A 6,970-nucleotide genomic window follows, 5' to 3' on the forward strand; every position below is an offset into this window, starting at 1 on the left:
GGGATATTCAATAGCTTCCTGAGAAATGCAGTCATACATTAGTGTTTATTCAATTTCTGATGATGACATATAAATGAAATATGTTGTGCACATACCACTCTGTCTGATTCCCATGTTCTTGCTCTCATCTTGAGGAGAATATATTAAAGCTTAGATTTATGGAACAGCTTGCCTAAGGAACTAAAAAGCCAGGTTTCTATACTAAACATCTTTACTAAGTTTGTTAAGCATGGGCTCTTTCCATTTAGAGTGCATATAATATAATCCTCTACAACTGAATTCTTCCATATATTAAAATCACACTTGGCAAAAATATTCCTTTTTTTTCTTTTTTTGTTTGTTTTCTTTCATGTCAGATGCGTAATGTGCCAACGAACTTTGTGTGAGACGTGCCTCCCACAAACTGTTCTAACAATGCACATCTCACGTATTAGTGTGAAAACCCAATTATCACGCTTATGAACCACAACAGGATTGCAAAAAATATTTCCCCATTTTTTTGAGACTCAACACTGATTTTATCTCTTGACTTTAAAGCCTCTTTTTCAGTATTTCAAGTTTTAAGATTATGTAAGAACTAGTAATAGTTAAATCTAGCAACTGAGAAGTACCCTTACAAAATTGGAAAGTAGGTTATTGCCCGGGAGTTTAAATAATAAAATCCATGTACAATGAATGAGATGAGCCATCTCTAAAGTTAGGCTAAGAGATTATTAATAATCTTTAAACTTCTGACTCATGATTTTTGAAATTCCCCAAACACCAGTCAATGAGATCTGGGCATAATCTCAGTGAGACAGAATTAGAACGTGATTTTTACATAGTAAGTAGAAATAATCAATTGCATTATATTATTTGCTTTAAAGTAAGGTATTGGAAGCAGACAAGCTTCCATAGTGAAAGCTAAAAATGAGGGCTGGAGAGAAAACATTCAAATGTTTATTCAGCCTTATCCAAGGAATAAAAACTAACTTGTTGTTGTTAGGTAGTGATTCATTATCAGGACTCACAACAATGATTTGAATGAGGAGGGACCATTAAGACTAATTATTGTGTTTTGTCTTCATGTTCTCCATCTATCCATTCATCCACCCATGCCCCCACCCATTTATTTGACAAATATTTATTGAATCTCTACCATCTGCCAACTACTAGTTAGATTATGAACACATGAAAATGAAGGACACAGACCTTGAACTCAGGGAATTCATAACTTAAAGGAAGAGAAACCAGAAAGACACATCAACCATGATTAGTGTAATTGGTAAAATGGTACAAAGAGGAATGGTATCCAGCCTCCCTTGAGGGGCTGGAGGGAAGAGTAGGTAAGAACAGAGGAAGAGTAGACATGGGAGACAGTGGTGATTAGGTTATAGTGATGGACATTATGAAAAGAGTGTACAGGGAGAACATCACTAGTTTAAATTTGGAAGGATGTATGGAAGTTTGGTATGCAGAGAAAGGAAGAAAAGACATCCTAGGCAGGGGCACTGTGTATAAAACAGAGGAAAGACTGAAAAAGTGAGGCATTTTCTGAGAAGACCAAGAAGTTTGAAAAGAGATGAGGCTACAGTTTGGCAGAAGGCAGTTTATAAAGGGCCTCATAGACGATGGAAAATATTTTATAATTATTCTAAAATAATGAAAAATAATTAAATGATGTTGAATGAGATTATTATGGATTTGTGTTTTGTTTTTACACATTATTGATATTGCACTAAATGTTGTCAAGGGTGTTACAAAGGAGACTCAGGGAAACCTGAAAAAAGGTAGTAGCACTGGGAAATGAGAGAAGGAATGGGTATGAGAAATACCTAGGTGACAGGATTTATCTAGATTCATGGTTAAGTTTTTGGAGTGTAGGTAAGGAAGGGAAGGCAATTACGATGACTGCCAAGTTTCTGACTTGAATACAAGTTGGCTGGTGCCATGTTTTTTCTACTACTGTTAGAAAACACGGAGGAGCAGATAATGATGAAGACATGGTGAGTTCAGTTTTGGACCATGATATTTGAGTTTGTCTACTCAAGTGGAGCTTACCAGAGGCAGTTGGATGTATGAAGCTGCAATTTGGGAGAGAGATCTGGGTTGCATATTTAAATTGGGGTTTTTAACAACATAAAGACAGAATTGAAGCCATGGATAAGAACGAGGACTGAGGACAGAGGCTTGAGTAAATTAATATTTAGGGAGACAAAAAGTAAAGGAAACTCAGAATGTCCAAAGAACTAGAAGAACCAGGTGAGAGTATGGGCTTAAACCATGGAAAGAGAGTTCTGTAAAGAAAAGTGAACAAGAGCATTTAATGTCACAAAAAGATCAAAAAAAAGGTGAGAAATGTAGATGTTCATTTGATTTTGAAATGTAGGAGTGCTGTTAGTCACCATTAAGTCCTTTTTATACAAAATATGAGTTGTGATGATGACCTACTATGTCCTAGGGAAACTAGCTTGCCAGCTTTTAAAAATCACTTAGTAGTAATTGAGTCAGTGGCCAGGAGAAGTGAGATCTTCCAACAGTAACAATTTATGCTCACTGGACAAGTACGGCAGCTACTGTGTTTCTTGTGGCCTAGTAAAAGTTTTAAATTTTACATGTTTCGATTACAAATATGTTGTTCCTCAAGATATTTTTGTTGACAAGCAATTCGACCCATTTGTGTGCAGCCACTGTGGCTGATCTGACATTCTTATAGGGCTTTGGGTGCTTTTACAGGGAATTCTGACCTTATCTTCCTTCTTGATTAATTGGCTAAATCATATCACCATATCAATTTATTTCGAGAATGCTTCTGGTAGCTAGAACACGTGCCCTGGAAATCTCCTCCCCTTGCTGTGCCTCCCATTCCTTTAATTAATTTCGAAACATCATTTGTGTGGAAAGAAGGTTAGTCCATATTTATATAATCACTTATATGCTAGCTGTGCTCTGGGATCATATTTGATTTGTTAAGATGTAAAGTGCAATTTTTTGAAGACTTTACTTTCCAGTGAAAGTTTCATTGCGCTCTGCCTCATAGATATAAAGGCTTTTCATGCTGATGTTGGGAATGGCATAAATGATGGTGGTAGGGTTACTTAATGGAGACAATGACAAATGTTAAAGTAGTCCATGCCAGTTGGAACCTGAAATGAATGGGCTTGGGAGAAGAAGAAAAAATATTTCTTGTCTATTTCAAGGAGGCTGGAGATAACCAGAAATGCATCATTTTGAAGGAACAATCAGGAGAGTGTAAGAGATCTATAAATTCATTCATTCGTAAAAAATAATTGAACACCTACTCTATACCAAGCATTGTGCAAAGTGCTGGCCATGTAATAGTTACCAAGATAAACAAGATCTCTGGATGCACAAAATGGGAGAATGTAGTATATTTTACATTTCAAGACTTGAATTTGTATTGAATTAAAAGTTGTCAGAAAAGGCTGGGAAAAATGAAAATAAGACTTGGGATCTCCTATTTAAATGATCTGAGAGCATTTGGATACCGTTCTTCTTAGATGAGCAAATCTCATTGGTTATTGAGTTTAGGCCTGACACAAGAAGGATTTGGACCTACACTAAAGTTTTACACTCCCTGGGATTCTTCGTGGTGTCATTCTTCCCTTAGTGTAATCCTCTCTCCTATACCTGTCATGCTATTTCTGCCAGGAACATTTCTGTAGGAACCTTGACCATATAAACACAATGGTTAAAAACATGAATTTTGTAATCACACTGACCAGGACTCTGGTTTGTCATTGATGAGCAATGTATAACCATACTTACTTCAGCGGACTTCTGTAAGACTAAGTGAAATGAATACCCAAAGCTTTTAGCATCCAATGTGCCTGATACATTGTAAGTGTCCATTATTATTAGCATTGCCCTGGATTCTAATAGTAACCCAGAGATAGTGTTAATGCAGAACTGATAGCAATAAAAGACAAATCCACCTTTGTACTAGCCACCCTTGTGAGTCACACCTGGTAAAAACTATTATATATTAAGTACTTATTATGTCCCAGCTTTATGTTAAGTAACTTACACATGAGTTGACAGTGTCTATTCCTCCTTGCCACCCTTCTCCTCTCATATTTTTGTTCTTACCGTTGAAGTTCTGAGGACACCCTAGAAATAGGGCATCCCCCCAAAATTGGGGTCAATAGGTTAGAAAGGCTACACAGGTCACAGCAGAACTCTAATCTCTCAGACTCCCAAGTTTAAGACTGCACTTTCCCTCAGTGCTGTATTTAGGTCTCTTTTTTTATTTTCCTGGCCAAGTCATCAGAAGCTGGTTGAACAGAACAGATCCTGAATAGTTACCTTCATGACAAATAATAACAGCTACACATTTTCCCAGGGTCTTCACCCCATACAGGTTTCTGTCTCCTCACTATGGAAGGTGGTAGGGTGAATACCGTGAAACCACGTGCTGCTTTCTTTTTTACCACTGGCAGAGTTTCACCCTGGTTGAATGGGTTCAAAGAGAAGGTTTCACTCTAACTGCTGGCCTTACAGACACCTGGAACGTCTGAAGCATTATTATTATGTCTGACTTGTTCTGAAGAACTCAGGCTTTTCTCATTTTTAGAAAGTGTAATTTTGTGTACTTGTATGAAAGGAAGAGAAATACTGCCCTCAGAAGTGAAAATTCTATCACAGCATCACTGTTAGTTGGATATCATATGTACATCAAGCTGCAGGTAATAAAGCAGCCACGTTGAGCCCCCTGTGATGGCTGAAGAGCCTGGTTCTTGGGTTGAAGAGGACAGACACAGGCAAGTTCTCCCCATCATCCTACCTGTGATTCGCCCAGTGGCCTGTTCTAATCTCCCTTTCTAAAATTCAGGCAAATGTTAATTTTCTTCTCAATAGTACTTAGTCAAATTTCTTGCAAATTTGAAATGTCAAATAGAAAACTCCCACAAAGTTGAGCTCGTAAATTAATCATGGCCACAGGAGGTAACCAGCAATGCCACTGGGCTAGACTTCAGCTCTTTTCCTGTGGCTCTAAGGCCTCCAACTCAGTGGCTCCTTTCTCTACTCATTCTCTCTGCTGCTGTTTAGGTCAGGCTCATTCACTCCCAGCTTAGTGTGCTTTTCCCTTGGACAAGATGACAGAAAGTTGACCTGCCATCATAGTGTTTGAGTCCTTCCCAATCATGGGAAACTGGGAACAACTGTGTACACTCTGTGACTGTGTGGTAGAGGTGGAGAGGAGAAGAAAGAGGATAGTTAGGAGAAGTCTGAAGCCTATAGCTTAGAGAGTGTCTTCCTCGTGAAAAATTGCACTCACTGGGCAGTGGCATTACAGAAACAGGCTTAATTTGGATTAATCTTTCTGTAAATCTGTATTGAGAATTGTTTCATAAAACAATGTCACCAGTCTTCTCTGTTGTTTGTCTCTCTTTTGCATAGGTTTAACATAATTATCTTTAGTTTTTCATTCTTAGGTATGAAGTTGGTTGTTGACATTGATATTCTTTTTCATGTTAAGGAAACATCTATTACACATTTTTAAAGAGTTCATTTAACTAAAGCAATGGTTTTCAATTTGATTGAATTTCTTTTGGACGGCAACCAGTTAAGACGCTTTTATTGTTTTTCTTATTTAATGTAATGGCACTCATACCAACCACACTATTGGGAAGTTTTAAAGGGCTAAATATCTTAAGCTACTAGAATAGTGTCATATAGTGTTAGCTGTTATTATGATACGTGATGTGGTATGTTATCTTAATAAATTACAGATAACCCATTCTTACATTCCTGGGATTAAACCCCAAAGCCTCTGTCAACCTGGGCTGCTGACTGATGTGTGTCCCATGGTGGGGAAACTCTAAACATTGTAAACAACTTTTTTTCCCCAGGGGTTCCATGTTTTCCATTGGGATTATAATTGTGTGAAAGCCGGCATTAACTTCCTTCTCTCCCAGAAAACACTGGTAATAAGAGATCTGCAAGTGCTTACAAATTGAAAGAAGTGGTCTCACCTGCTGTTGGTTAGATTATTTTGAATGGCCAACAGAGTGTTGTAATCATAAAAATGTGGAAATGAGAGGTGGATTTATTCAGAGGCAATTCACCTTGGTGTTTTTACACATCTTATGACAGCTTTAGTTCCAGACTATCTTTTCCACGATGTTTGTATAGAGCACAGAGGCTTGGGAGCTAGAGATGGTATCTCTCTCCACGTCAGACAGTAGATTTGTTTCTTGAAAAAGATAATATAGTTTCTTTCTGTGGAGCAAAGTTTGGGCAGGTTTGCTTGCAGCCACTTAAAAGATGGGAAGTTTCCTAAGCTCAGGGTTCCTCATCTGGGATGGGACACGGATGTGTGTGCAGGATCTGCCCAGGCCTGTTCTGTGTCGTTCCCTTCCCTGATGGGACTTAGGGACAAAGGGACATATAGAGAACATGGAGCTTGTGCTGCATGCTCTGCCATGAGTAAAAATGGTCCAAACCAGTTTGGGCTTGTTGTTTCCTTTCCAACTAAATTTTGAAAGGGCAGAAAGTCAGCTTAGCACCTATGCTCTTGCTTAGAGATTGCTTAAGCCCTTGACAAGAGTTACACAAATGACGCTACAGCAAAATAGTCAAAGCAAAGTACTGCATGTGAGCAGACAATTAACTCAGGGGAAATCTAACTAAAAACATATGGAAAGTTTCTTGATTTTACTGAGACATGCAAAATAAAGATACTCTTTATTAAACATGTATCAAAAATAAGGTACTCTTTTTTACTTATCAAATAGACTGAATTTAAAAACATATTTAACATTCGGTGCTGGTGAGAAAATGAATATAGTTACCTCATACAATGCTTTCAAGAGAGCGAAGTCTTACGTATTAATTTTCTATTGCTGTGTAACATTTGAATCTCTGAATTCTTTTTCTGGGATCAGCTGGAGAAAACGCTCTGCTTTTAAAGGGCTCATGTGGTTAGGTAAGATCCACCTGGATAATGTCCCTATAGTAAGGTAATAGA

General features: G+C 37.8%; 1 pseudogene; it reads right to left on the bottom strand.

Moving 5' to 3' along the window:
* Window positions 1-350: 350 nt before the first annotated feature.
* LOC129024247 (small nucleolar RNA U13) lies at window positions 351-475 on the bottom strand (annotated as a pseudogene).
* Between the last annotated feature and the right edge of the window lie 6,495 nt (window positions 476-6,970).

This window comes from Pongo pygmaeus, chromosome 1 (genome assembly GCF_028885625.2).
Source record: "Pongo pygmaeus isolate AG05252 chromosome 1, NHGRI_mPonPyg2-v2.0_pri, whole genome shotgun sequence".
In the NCBI taxonomy this organism is placed as follows: domain Eukaryota; kingdom Metazoa; phylum Chordata; class Mammalia; order Primates; family Hominidae; genus Pongo; species Pongo pygmaeus.